The following is a 14787-nucleotide window of genomic DNA, read 5'->3' on the forward strand; positions in this document are numbered from 1 at the left end:
CTGAACTCACCTGTCCCTGAAGGATTTGCACAGGATCTTTTGCAATCCATTTCAGCTCCCTACCTAGAGTGCAGCTAAGCCATAGATAATCCTTTTGCCTTAAGGTGAGATAGCAAGTTAAGGGTGATTCAGTGACCTCTGGCATCTCTTTTTAAGCAGCTGAAGTTGAAGGATGAGCTCTGTGCACAACCTCATCTTTGAAGATCCTCTCTCTGAATAAAGCTATAAATGAAAAAAAAAAAAAGAGGGAAAAACTCATCACTTAAGTTGCAATTCAGAGACCAATCTTCTTCTGCCATTCTTACTGTAGGCAAAGAGGCAATGCAACTTGATAGTTGTGTCATCCTGTGAAAAGAGGTTCTCCTGTGAAAAGAAATCCTCAAGCTGCCGCTACAATGGAGATGGTTTGTGACTGAGGGTCATGGAAATACAGGTATGGTGGAACTGGGGTGAGTTGATCTGTGACTACACAGGCTCTGCCACTCACAAATCTTGTGTTTCAGTGGCAGTGCAGTTAATGGCTGGCTGAGTCTGCTGAGTGAACTTTTGGAGGGGCAGGATTTCATCCCCCTTCTAACCAGCAGTCCCTTCACAGGAGACTTCTGTGGCAGGTAAGAGCTTATCTCTTTGCACAGCTTGTTGCTTAATGCTGTTTGATTCCTCTGTATCCCTCCCGTTGGGTCTGCCCTGTTGTTTTTACTCTGTGGAGGCAGAGGAACACTTTAGCTAACTGTGATGAGATCAGAGATGCAGCTAAAAAACAGTAACAGAAAGATAAAATCCCTTTACTTGACATCTGCCAAAAAGAGAGAGAAAAACAAAGAAAACTAAAAAGAGGAAAAATTGTGTATTATACCTTTTATGGTTCTGAGCTGCAGGAGGCAATTACAAATACAGCAGACCTACTTGGAAATTTTAAGTAGCTGTTTACTGACTGTATGTGTGGATCTGGAAAGAATAAACATCATGAATTGTGGAATTTTGTTAGCCTACTTTAACTAGAAATAAATCTGAGGCACTAATTTCCAATCAGTGTGATCCAAAGTCCAAGCATGTTTAGATTCAGAATGAATGATTTCTATCCTTCTCTAATTGGAAACTCGTCTACTTAGAAGACTTTATGCTGAGGGAGCGAAACCTGACTGTTTCCCTATTGTAGTAGTCACACAATGTAATTTAAAGAACTTTCAGTGCCAAAAGCAGTACTCCATTTCCTCAGAGACTTGGCATTTGTAGCATGGAGTTCATCAAAGAAGCTGATTCAGCTTCAGCTGAGCTCAGAGGTCACAGAGTTGAGTATGTGACTGTTCTTCTTTAGATCCTGGTTAGGAGGACAACTGACTGAGTTGTGATGCCAATCAAACCTAGATGTGAACAACCTCCTAAAGGAGAAGGGTTCAGCTGTCCTAAGCCACAGAAGGGACAGAAGAACAGAGGAGAATGGGGTTCCTCTTTGGCTAGATCAGTACATATTTAATGTGAAAGTGCACCTGCCTCAAGAGGCTGCTCAAAAATTCTGTACTCAGCATTCTCTAAACACAGACTAAGTTCTTTTGCCTTTTAGGGAGCAGAAGGAGCCCAGTATTAGTGGAAAAATTTCCAGGGGTTAAGACTGAGTTTACTTTTCTCCTACTTAGACTGCAAAGGAGCCCGTCTTCTGGTTGAAAGCACAATTTGAACTGATCTATGGGGGTGCAAAGTTCTCTCCAAATCTGATCTCAGCTTTTTATAGGACTAAGGCTTTCCTGTGAAGATTTTGATAGTTTGAAAAGCACTGATTCAGCATATGCACAGTGGGCTGGGTAATTTGCAGGACATGCTTTGTTAGCCTATAGTGGCTTGAAGCATCAGCTGAAGCTTGAGTTGGAAGATCACTGCTGATTTTTCCCAAAGAGCTGAAAACATTTCAGACTTCTTAAGCAATCAACATATTATATAGGTAAAATCACATTTATAAATACTTTTGTAACAAACTGATGTTGTCATAATTTTCTATGAATATAGTTGTTAAAATTACTCCAAGGTGCCCAAATTGTAATCCACACCAGGTTCTTTTTATTTATTCTAGGCTGTAAATACTGCAGGTATTCCTAGCTCAGGTTGTTACCTGGAGTCTGAAGGGATCCACATTTACTGTTCCTATGCAATCATTCAAATTGCTTTTCTGCAGTAACTTTCATTAAACTTATATTTTGGGTTTTTTCCAGTTTAATGGAACCTTTGGCTCAGATGGCTTTATATAAATCTTTAATGAATATGTTGAACCTGGATCACTTGAACTGCTTTCAGATGATTTAATGCTTACCTCTGCTGTTATCAAGATCCCAACTTGTGACCAGGCACCAGTATTTTCCTTTCTTGCAGAAAAATTATACTACTTAGGAAGGGAATTCAGGGAGGGAAATATAGCTTATGAGCTTATGTCCCTCTAAGGAGGGACAAATATTTTTCTCTTTCATATATACATATGGTCGTTAAATACTTTGGAAAATATGTTGTTTTCTGAAACTAATGAAAGTTTGTTAATAGTAGAAATGGTTTAGAGCGATTCAGCTATTCTAGCAATGCATGCAGAAGTTTTGGAAAATTTTCCACAATTTATTCTTTCTGTGAAAAAAAAAATTGCTTTGTTAGCAAGCCAGCTCCTGCTTCCAGCTCCATTTTAGGCCAAACTATCTTGAATTGGTCCCTGAACCAGCTGTCTTTTTTGATTCAAATCAGAATGGACACAGACTGAGCTTTGAGTAGTGGCTTGAGCTTTTCAGTGGTTTGCTACTGCTTCAATTTTGTATTTAAATCACTAATGAGCAGTTGATGATTATTATTCCAAGAGTGTTTAAAGTCCCAGTGTCCCTTTTGTGAAATAAACTGGTATAGAGACTAGCAGAAAAGTAATCATAGCCTTAATCCCCTCTTCTATCCCTGGCACAATGAAAAAACTAGGGAGAAGGTGAACATCCTCATTCCACATTTTGGCTGGATTTATTAATAGATTTGCATTTATTAAATTAGTTTTTACTGGGCTTTCATTGTGTCATAGGTCAGTATTCTATATGGGTACTCAAAGGGTGGTTCTGGAAGTGGAAAGCAAATTCTTTTTACAGCCATGATTTATCTTCATCTTGAATACTGTATCATATTAACAAAACATTTATAGTGTGAGAGATGCATGAGTCAAAGTATTACATTAATAGTTTAAACTGAAGATGGGCCAGAATTTTTCTCTGGTGTCCTCTGATGTGTATATGTAATGGACTGAACAACCAAAAGGAAATTTGAATGTGGTAAATCAAATTGTTGCTCAACCCACCAGCAGGAATCAGGAGAAAGTTTACACAGCTGCCTGTCAGCAGCAACTGCTAATAATAAAGTATATTTCTACTATCCTGTAATATTTTTACCTGTGTGAACAGCAGCACTTGGCTGGAACAAGTGGAGGAAAATGTGACTTTTTTTCTTTTTTTTTAAACTTTCTTTTAATTGGGTATTATTTGCAATATTTGCTTACTTGGGGTGTGTTTTGTTGGAGATCTTCACCATGTGGCTGCCTGAGGAGCTGCTTTCATCCTTCTCTGGTGGCAGTGGGAGCCCTGGGGGGTGGCTGCTGTGTGCAGTGGGTCTGGCACTGGACTGAGCCAGGGCTTTCTGGCCAAGCACTAACACCAAAGACACAGAGCATTGCTGGGGTGCCCTGTCTAGACCTCCTGTCCAAAGGGCCAGGTTGGATTCAGAATGGTGTCCAGCTCTGTCGTGGGTTTTGGATTATTATGGACAAATCTTTTTATTGCTTTGTTTCTCTGTTTCCCCACAATAAAATGAAATAATGCTATTTACCCTCTCTGAAGAGTGTGGCAAGTTTGCAGAAAATAGTATCAAAGTTAGGCAAGAGTTTTATTTTTAAATATTGTCACTTAATTCTTGAATACTACCAATGATTTCTGAATACTTTAATTTCTTGTAACCAGGTCTATACAACCTCAGTTCACCTCCTCCTGCTGACACCTTTAGATGTTCTGCCCCACAGCTGCCACAGAGATTCTGCAGGGTTCTGGTATCATTCTGGGCAGGAGATAGTCAGGCTTTGAGATAAGCAGGCTCTCTGTGGATGCCTCTCTGGTTTTTGCATGCATTGGAAAGAGCAGCAGAAGGAAGGGAGAAGGGGGGAAGGAAAGTACAGGCATTTCAGAGAAGAAACAGGACCGAGTCTTTGCTGTAGAGTTCTGATACTGTGCTTGTCTGATCCCTACAACAAAGTATTGGCATGTTATAATCCATGTGGTTCTTTTCTCAGTGTGAAGCAGTGATTTACAACTACTTGATTACAAGCTGCAGCTTTCTCTTCCCCTCCTCAGTGTTCCATCTCCATTACCCTGATGTGTTAATGCAGAGAAGATTGTTTGGTACCATCAGATGTGCTGCAGGAGGACACCTGCCAGGTGACAAGTGCTCCTTTCCACACTGCTCTTTGGGACTCTGCATTTTCATTGTATTTTAACTGGTGAGTCACCCTGGACATAAAAGTGCTGTGCTGAGATTCAGTTGGTCAAAATATATGTGTGACAGTATTCACTGGAGTATGTACAGCAGCTGGTTTAAAAATTCAAAGCTGCTTTCTCTAAGAACAGGAGATGATTTAATATATTTAGAGAGGGGTCCTATCAAGGTTACTAAAATTCTCTGCACCACCCTCTGTAATTTCCTTTAGTCAAGAAGTAGATGAGGGTCTCAGTACTGCACCCCTCTGCTGTGGGTGCTGTGTTGTGCAGGGCTCTGCACCCCTGCCCTGAGCTCAGGCAGGGGATCTGTGCTCATGGGTATCTGATAAGGGTTCTGCTTGCCAGCCCTGCTCTCTGCACAGCTGGGGGTTTCTGTGTACTGGGTTCTGGGGCAGAGAAGTTGAAAGGGTTAAAAATCTCATATTTTGGTTCTGCATAATGGCAAGTGAATCAGCTGGGACAGAGCTCAGCACCAACAGGGCTGCAGTGAAGCAGTTCCGGGCTGGCTCTGAACAAGATGATCTCAGAGTCTGCATAAGGGGAAGGAGAACTACCCGGGTTGGCTTGAAGGAGGTGCTGAGCCTTGAGGCAGGAATTCTGAGATCCCAGAGGTGACCCAGCCTGCAGCACCCTGCCCAGCTGATCTCTGCCCATTGACTCGGGAGAGCCAGGAGTGACAGAGGCACTCGGTGGGGATCTGTCATCCTGCAGCATAGCCAGAGGGCAGAGCTTTTCTACACGAAATATTTACATTTCTTACAGCTGCTTAGAGCATAGTGCTCTTTTTGCTTGTTTTGGTTAGGCCAGGTATGGGGTTTTCTTTAGTTTTTTTTTTTTTTGTTGTTGTTATTAAATTGTTTATTAGCACAAGACAATTGAAGGTTATTGCATCTCCTCAATGCCATGTGAGGTTAAAGCACCAGGAAGCAACATCTTTAAGCTTTGCACATCCTCATTGTGTGGTTAATGTTGCAATGAAAGACCAGTCCCTTGCTATGCAATATTGAGCAGAAGAGGATGCAATTCAGTACTACTACCCTGGTAGTTAATTCCATACTGTACCACTAATGTGAAGGGAAAAATAACCCAGACCAAGTTTGTCAGCTTCTAAAGTGGCTTAGCTTCATGGAATTCACATGAATAAGCTGCAGATCTGGCACACAGTGATACAGACTTTATCAGCTGAAGTGGAGCAGTGACATGAAATCCAGGGCTTGACATTGCTTGGACAACCCAAGCCCTGTCCCTGAATCATGGAGATGTTAGGACCAAGAACTTACTGTGTGCAAAGAAAGCACATTTTTATTCCTTTGGCAGACATAGGATACTCATATATAGTATAAGCAGCAACAGTACAGGAGGTTTAATAATTTTGGTTCATATGCAGTTTGGTTTAAAGCCTTTTGAATGTAATTCCAACCAGACAATGTGAGGAACAGGGTGGTGTTAAAAGGCTGCCAGGGGAAAACCCATATTCACACACAAGATGAAGTCTGTAAAGAAAATTGTTTTCTATTTAATATTTTGATTTTTTTTCCTCTCCTGCCTTCATCTGAACTCAAATCACATCCAGCAATATTATTAAAGGACCTCCAGCCATTCTGCATTGCACTGGGGGTGGTTTTGACAAGAACTTTATTTTTTTTCCTCAGCTCAGACATGTGTGGGTGATATTTCTCCTGTGCTTCTGCTGTTATTCATAAATAATCCAGGGTGTTGATCTATATGTTGAGGAACTTAGTAATCAGGAAATTTGAAAAAAGTAATGACTCACCTGAACCTTCAAATTAAAGATCAGCTATGATTCACCTGGACTCTCCTAATTGCCTCATTTTAGGTTTAAGACTGTAATCTCTTTTAAACCTAGTTACCATAGAAAAACAATGAAGAAGCCTTGCATATAAATATACTTTGTTGGATACCTGACTTTCTCCTCTAGGGGAAGAGATTCATAATTCTGAAACATTTTTATCAAAATAGGCAACCTAAAAAAAATTTTGAAATATGTAGCCTCACAGGACATTTATTCTACTTGTCTTATGTTTTATTGTCTTGTATTATATTTGACTTATTATTTTCAACAGTGGAGAAGCCTTTTTGTAAGCAGGGAAGAAAATCTTGAGATGGAAAACTACTTATCCAGCCAAAGAAAGTGCAGTTATAGAGCAGCCATCTAAATCTTCCACACCATTGTAAAAAATTACCACTCAATTGTTTCTAGTTTAAAAAAAAGAAAAAAAATCACAAAGAGAAGTTCTTAGGATATAGCAAGTCTAAATAAGGACACTTTTACAAACTAATTAAGATTTTCACATGAGAATCACTGTTTCCAAGTCAGCCCAAATCCTTTCTAAGCATTTAAATAATCATTGTCATAACTATGCATTCTCTTCTCTTTATTCCTGTGTAGCTTGCAAGTCAATTACTTCGCTGTGAGCTTGTGTTTATGCATCTGAATTTAGGCTGCTTTATTTGTTGAGGGTGATTATAATTCACTTATCTACTGGCAAGGAGGCAGATTCCTGGGTACTATTCAGAGTGCATTGGTACATTGGAAAATAGAAAGAAAACTGAATGATCAGGGTGAAAACTGCTTGGTGTTAACATTTCCATGGGGAAGAGAACTTGGGGTCTACTGCAAAGTTATTTATTATTGCAAGATAGGAATCTTGTCCAAACAAAGTCTAATGCTGCATCATAGAGCCTATGTAAAACAAGTCTGAAGGCAGGCTTGAAATCAAAATTAGACTTGAGGGGGTGTTACTACTTTTTACTGCCTTTTTTATATTTTTGATAGAAGAGCAAAATCTCTAATGAAGTAAAAGCCAAAGCCACATTCACCCCACATTAAGATGCAAAACTAGAAAAACTGATCTGAAAACAAGTAACTAACTGTAAAGTCAGAAGTATCACTGTGGCAGCCTGTGTATGCTTTGTAGATGAACACCTTTGTGTCCCATTTTTGTCTCAAGGCCAATTACAGTTAGTCTATAGGCACAGAAATTCTAAAATTCTCAGCATCCAGGACTCCTACACAGGTTCCCCCTGAAATCTTCCTTTAATAGAGGTGTTCTTGTTTTATTTTCTTTCCACACTTGAAGCTCAGGCTTCTACCTGACTTAGCAGGGATTTGAAATTGGGTGCAAGCTGTCTGTCACTGAGGGAAAGGAAGTGAGCTTGTTTTGATCCCCATTCCTCAGGCAAAGGGGTAAGTCTGTACTGTTCTCAAGAGTTACTATGTAGCTCCAATATCCATTAGTTGAAAGAGAATAATAAATTATATTAGAAGTGCTTTGGATGGAGCTTTAACAGTGCCTGGATTACATGTTTTTCTGTGGGCAAAACATTCAGTAGAAGTTAATTCATGTAAGATGAAGCATTCATGAAACTTGAACAAATTCTCTAAGGGTCAGTCCTTTTAAGCGCTGTCTTAACTTTGTCAGACTTAAGAGTCAAGCCCTCAAAGCTGTGAAGCCTCAAGTCCACGTTCCATTGGATTCTGTGCGCTTACTGGCATTATTGTGTGTCCATGGAGCAGGGCTTTGACCTGGCCTGTGGGACCAACAAGACAGGACTTTCTTTTCTGACAGAGAAATCCCTCTGCTTTTGTGGCCAAGGCTGTGTGAAAGCAATGCCACAGGACTTGCAGGAAGAGCACAGAAGAGGAACATTTCCCCAGATGTGAGCAGACAAGATACTGTGCTTTAGAAGACAAAGCAACAGAAAATTATTATCAGTATTGGCAGCATTAAGTCCTGCTTCATCACCTTGCTTGCACAGGAGACCAGCAGCCTTCAGCTCCCTAGTGCCACAATGCCATTTTTTGCTAGCCAGTCTTTGCTGAGACATATGGAAAGGGTTTGGTAGAGTCTGCAGGGTGTACAATGAACAGAACTTCACTGCAGTTGAGGATGCCTCGTTGTGCACTGAAGAAATATCCATTCAGAATTCAGTTTTTCTGTGTGCCCAAACCCAGCCTTTTTAATTTTCCCTTGGGGATTTCACTAGCAAGGGCTTCTTAAGAGCCTAATGAGAAACGTTAGGCAGGCTCCACAATTGCTGTTGGGATCTTCCCAACTTCATATGGGAGAGACCACAGTGAGAGGGAGAGCATAATTTTATGAACAGAAACATGTTTGTCCTCCTTTCCCTGAGAGGCCTTTCACTGAAAAAAGAAACATTTTAAATTTTTTTCAGGGCCCTCTTTCCATTTCCCCTTTCCTTTGAGTTGCATCAAGAACTCTAAAGCCCCTTTGCTATGCTCTGTGTTCCTTTTTTGCTCAGGAACCCTTCTCCAGAACCTGCTTGGGTTCGCAGATTAGCAGTTCTGTCAGGACTCAGTTTTGCTTAAACTGTTCCTTTTTCACTCCATTTCAGGTGTGTGATGATTGCAAGCGAGTCCAAGCACACTTCACTGACTAGGTTTGAGCAAAGTAGGCTGTGGGGAAACCATGGCAAACTGGCTTACTTTTGGATCCAGGCTGTGCACGACAAGGAGCACAGCAGAACAGCCCCTGGGAGGGGTTCAGGACTGCCAAGAGATACCCTAAAGCCTCAGGGAGCAAGAGGGGCTTTTTGTCTCTGTAATGACCCCACTATTTGATAAGCTTCTAAATCTCTTAAAAATTCCACTTTGGTTGAGGACACTGACGAGATAGTCAAATCTACCTGATTTGTCCCCTTTATTCTGGTATAACAAAAAAGGTTATAACAAATATGTATAACAAAAAAAAAAAGGCTAAAATGTCAACATAATTAGTCTTTTTAGTAGCTTTTTTTCATTAGCTTACATATAACTTCAGAATTGCAATTAATCCTGATGTCAGAAAATTCCATCAACCATTTCCTAAAAGAAAAAATAGTTTTATTTCTGATAAATTCAAACAGATTCAGAAGAGCAGCATTTCATTCAGCAATCCTACAATATTTACATTACTTTTTTTGGTCCCTTGCCTTCAGTGCACAAGCATTCACTGCAGTGATAATGACATCCCACAGCCATGATAATGGCAAAGTTTCTGTCAGTGCTCTTTGCAGCTCTTTGCCACTTTGGTGAGCATTATCCTGTGCAGAACTGCACAAGTTTCTTGTCTTTACTTTTAAGAGAGGTGGCTGTTTTTCTCCCAGCAGAAACTCTACTTCAGCAGTTTGTGTTCTGCTAAGCTTGTTTCGGGAAGCTCCTGGAAATTTCTTCCCTGTCAGGGCTTTCTGCTTTGCTCTTTGACACAATAATCTTTAAAGCATCTCACAGGAGTATTTAATAAATTTAAGCCCCAAGTGGTATGAGATTGGCATGTGGAGCTTCTAAAATTGTGTGAATGAGAAATGCCTTTTTGGCCTATTTGGAATCACATCAGCTGTCATCATCTTCTCTGCTTAACTTTACAGATGTGATAAGTATGCCTCAAATTTTGTGTATGTAACTGCACAGATTGGAATTCACTTTTTTTTTTTTTCATCCAGTAGTATGTAAGTGATTTCCCATGACATTCCACTTCTGGTTTAGTGGTCTTGGAGAAGCTGTTTGCAGTGATGTAGTAACTTCCTCGGATGCTGGTAAACCTTATTCACACACCTGTCTGGCTCAGGTTTTGCTGTATCAGGTGAAAAGGAGGCACATGGTACTTAGCTTAGGGACTAAAACTGGGCTCCCAGGGGCAACCACAGATGGAGGACCCTTTCTCAAGACACGAGATGATGCACGTTTTACAAATCCTCTCAGTAAAACCTGCTTGCTTGCTTTCATCTTATAGCTAAATTCAGTTACAATAATTATAGATTGCCTGCTTAAATCCCTTTTGCTGTTCAATTAGTTGCTGTATTTGCCTCACGCTTATTCTTAAATCATAACTCTGCAGTTTCTTCAACAGCTGTCATACTTCAGTGCACACTAACCTCTTTAACTTAGTGGGGAGTACGAGTGTGACTGTTTCATACATACTTTTTATGATTACAGTCACTTGCAAACTGCTTTAAGTTCTATAGGGATAAAAGACTACATAAATCTCTGATTATGGTTATTATGACTATGCTAACAAGACCTGGCTGAGGAACAAGAAATTGTCTTGCAACAGCCTCTAAGGTTTTGAAATTCTCCATTGGAGCAAGATCAAATCTTTTACTGTCTGTGAAGTAGAGCTGTTGAAACATCAATTTTCAGATTCCTAAGTCAGACTTTTTAAAAATTTGGGGTCTTTGTGACTTCATTTGAGATCCCATAAACCTACCCAAACTAAACTCCAGATGTCATTAAATAATGTTTTATTTAATGAAAAATGTCTTGTCAAAAAACATTTTGAAGGGCTGTAACACTCACTTCTAGTGGTTCCACTTCAAGGAGAAAACAACACACATTCCTTTCCTCTACTTGGAAAATGGGAACTTACTTTATTTCTTTATGTTTAGAGCTTTGCAAACAGATCCTAATGGAGATGAGATTAGAAAATAATTAACAGGGGTGTGTATTTAGGGTGTCTACCTTAAAAGATTGTAACAACCAGTCTGAATGTCACTCTCCCTTGGCTTTGTGCACTGCTTGCTTTCTTCAGTCACTCATGTGACACTTGCCAATTTTCAGTAACCACAGAAAACAGGTCTGTAAAACACACAGGGAGAACTATCACAAAATGCCAGCATGCAAAATGCATTGTGTTGAAATGGAATTACTAGGTGACCTCTGGGAGAGTGGCCAGGGGGAAGGTGGATAACTATGTGTCTTGAAAATAAATTGTCCTTTCACTGCCTCAAAAAAGGAATGTGTGAAAGCTGTCAAAGCTCTGTTACCAACAGGAGTTTCAGATGTGTTGAGAAAGCAGAGCAGCTGCACAAGGTCTGCAAGGCTGCCCACACATATCTGCAGGTCAGAGCATGGGGCAAGCAGCCCAGGCAATGCTCAGGTGAGGAATGGACTTTTCCTAGTAAATAATTTTGCCACTGTTAAAAAGGCTTGCATCCAGATTTCATTCTGTGTGCCCTTAAACATTGCAGGGACAATGTCTTCAAATATAAGCGTGGTTCAAATGGATGTTTTTGTTCTTTTACACAAAAGAGATAACAGGCACACCTCAGATATGGCAGGGGAAATGAAGTCTGGCTGTATGCTGTGCACTTGGAACCTCCTCGTACCTAAGAATGGGAAGTTGCCATTAGTGTCATGTGGGACTTGCCCATTATGTTTTTTCTCCATCTCCTAAGCACACTTTTGAAAAATGAATGTGTTCTTTGTGTTGGAGACTGGGCAATAGCACAGCAAATAATCTGTTCACAGAATTGCAGGAGAGACTTCTACCTGCATCCAGGTCATTATTCTCTTGGTTCTGCTTATATAACATCCATTTCTCCCCTGTTCTTCAACCTTCTCATGTGGAGAATTTATTGTATTGATTAATTTCCAAATATCTCCTGGGTTTTTTTCCATCTAAAATTTCAGCTACTTGCCAGCTCATAACAAACAAAAATATCAAGTGGGATTGTGTGAGCTCAAGCTCTCTTCTATATTTTCTGGATGATGAATATTTTCAGCACTGCTAATCTTTTCCACCAACCCTTTTTTGGAAACACGGAGAACAGAGATAATGGTCTAAGTGAGGAGGGGCAATAAACTTTTCTGACTTTCTATGTAATATAGTAATGTGGTAATATCTGGGACATGTCCATGTGGTCTGGTTGTTTGATGTTGAGCACTCCTGTGTGTTTCAAAGCTGCAGCTGATCATTCCCAGGAGCAAGAGCACAAAGAAAGTGACTGGAAGGGACAGCTTGAATAATCAGAAATACCCTTTTGAATGGTTTCTCCCAGGTACTTCTTCTGTTTCCATCTTTCCAGTGTTTCTTTTCTCCTGTTGGGACACCAAGCCCCACAGAACAGGTGAAATGGCAGCAATACTCATGTACTTAAAATTAACAAGGAAGGCACAAGATGAATGTTTGGGTGGGTTTTTTTTTGTTATTGCTCTTCCTTTTTTTTTATTGGGCTTGAGGTTTGAGGGTTGTTTTTTTTTTTGTTGTTCCTATTAGATTGTTTTTCTTTTTGTAACAGCTAGTTAAAGCATTTCTTGCAACAAGGCTTATCTACTGCTTCTCCAGCAGACAGGAGTGTTTTGTTTATTTTAGCTAGATGGCTAAATCCTTTAAGCCTCCCAGAAACTTACTCCTGCATTTCAAAGAGCTCTGTGAATACAAAGTGAAGAGAAATATAAATATGCAGAGTGAACTGTCACCCTAGTATTACTTACTTATTACTTACTTACTGTGCATTTGCCTCTGATGATTTGAGTGCCTTTGTCTCAGATAATTTCTGTAGTCTTGGTCTTGTTCTCCTTGGACTGTTGCTCTTATTGGCATTCTCATGTTCCTCATAGTAGTTTTTTCAGGATTTCTTCTCCTCCAAACCTTGTTACCCTTGCTACAAGCAGTAGTGTCACACAGCCCCCCATGTCTCACTGTTCCTTTACTTCTCACCCTTGGCTGCCTTCTCTCCAGTTCCTATCCAGGACCTGGCTCTGCTCAAAGTCTCTTGTGTTTTTCCTATCACTGACTGATAGAGGGAAACAGTAGGAAGACATCAGACACTCATGGGTTGTGTAGATGGCAAAATGTAATATCTTTTTGTAGAATGTAAAGCAATTGCATAGCTAAACCATAAATCCAATAAATGAATAGGGTCCTGTTAGTTAAAGGACTTCAGAGATTGCCTCTCCTCCCACTAAAACCTGGGTTAACATGTCAGTGCAGGAAGTGATAATCTGCCCATGAAAAAGGAATGTTATTTAAAGTACTACATTACATAGGAAGCTAATTCAAGAGCTGCTGTTTTTATGACTTTAACATTCACAAATTAACCCCTAAGCACTTCCCATATGTAAGTGCAGCATGCACAATAGATACACGTTTACACTGCTTTGAGACTTTTTTCTTTAATTTCCCTAAAGGTTTTTTCCCTTAATCCCTTTGCATTTAGTCCCCTGGAATCAATGAAGATTGTTTGGTAAACCAGAAAAGCAGGTGGTTGGCTGCAGCAACTTTGAGGGCTTTTCACCAAGCAGCTGATGAGGTGGATTAAGACTTGTATGCCATGTCCCATGGACAGCCTCCTCACCTTTCCCACAATCCAGGCCCTGGTATCTTCTGGAAAGCTGACTTTTCTGTCCTTCACTGGCTGCATGAAGAGGAGCCAGAGGCAGATTCACAGAGGAACAGGGCCTGACCTGTGTCCAGAGCAGCTGTGACCTCTGCTCAGAGCTTTGCCAGCACAGCCTCGGGCCAGCACAGGGGCACAGGAACCTGAATCCATCTTCCTCACCACCAGCCTGAACCCATCTTCCTCACCACCAGCCTGAACCCATCTTCCTCACCACCAGCCTGAACCCATCTTCCTCACCACCAGCCTGAACCCATCTTCCTCACCACCAGAGTTCCAAGGTGGGCAGCTGGAACCAGCCCTGGTAGCAAGGTAAAAATACAGCCAGTGGAGCTGGAAGCATGAGGGAATGTAACCCAGCTGGTTCATAGGGTTTGCAGATAGACTCCCCCCGGGTTAATCTCTCAGCAGCTAGAAACCAAATGGAGCTGATGCCTGAAATGCACTGCGAAAACAGGAATAAAAAAAGGAAAATACATTAAGCCAATCATTATGACAAGGAAAATAAACATGCAAATAAATCATAACAGATCGAAAAGCAGTAACTTACAAGGACATGTTTTTGTTGTTTTTTTTTATAGTTCCCACTGAGCTAAGAGGAGAAATTAAAAAGGAAAAACTTAACTGATGTTGAAATCAAATTGCAGCATTCAAAAGAATGTGATTAGAATATTTGTTTATCCACCCACCTCAAACACTCTTCTCCTCTTGGGGACACAAATATTGCAATCATAAGAACAATTTTAATTTACGTGGGAAATACATCTTCATTTTGCCCTACTTATAACTTGCTGAAGGGAGATGAGAGCCAGTGCTAGAAAGCGCTTTTATGGGAAGCTTCACTTGATAGATTTGAGGGAGAAAACATTGTGTGATCAGTAGGAAATTGCACTTCTACTGCCAGCAGTGGTGTTGTGGGTGTGTGGTAAATCCTTATGGCAGTTTTCATGTGAATGAAAGCATTTGGAGTTGCTTGTGCAAATGAAATGAGTGGGATTCTGCCAGTGCTCAACAGCTGTGATGAAGTGCTCCATTTAGGGAAAGTATTGCTGGTAGTCATATCCATTGTCTTAATTTTTCATGTGCTTCCATTAAAGAATTCTAAGATAAAAGTTTTAAGTCAGACAGAGAAAATAAACTCAGATGACATGTC

At 40.4% G+C, this 14787-nt stretch overlaps 1 long non-coding RNA gene across 2 annotated transcripts; it reads left to right on the forward strand.

Moving 5' to 3' along the window:
* Positions 1–295: 295 nt before the first annotated feature.
* On the forward strand, positions 296–14582 carry LOC121470445 (uncharacterized). Of its 2 annotated transcripts, none has more exons than XR_005981397.2 (3): positions 296–433; positions 504–611; positions 13455–14582. It is a non-coding gene; the product is annotated as an uncharacterized lncRNA (long non-coding RNA). The 2 variants fall into 2 exon arrangements; XR_012057448.1 differs by lacking the exon at positions 13455–14582 and adding an exon at positions 4353–4921.
* The last annotated feature ends 205 nt before the right edge of the window (positions 14583–14787 follow it).

The sequence above is a fragment of the Taeniopygia guttata genome, chromosome 9 (assembly GCF_048771995.1).
Source record: "Taeniopygia guttata chromosome 9, bTaeGut7.mat, whole genome shotgun sequence".
Lineage (NCBI taxonomy): Eukaryota > Metazoa > Chordata > Aves > Passeriformes > Estrildidae > Taeniopygia > Taeniopygia guttata.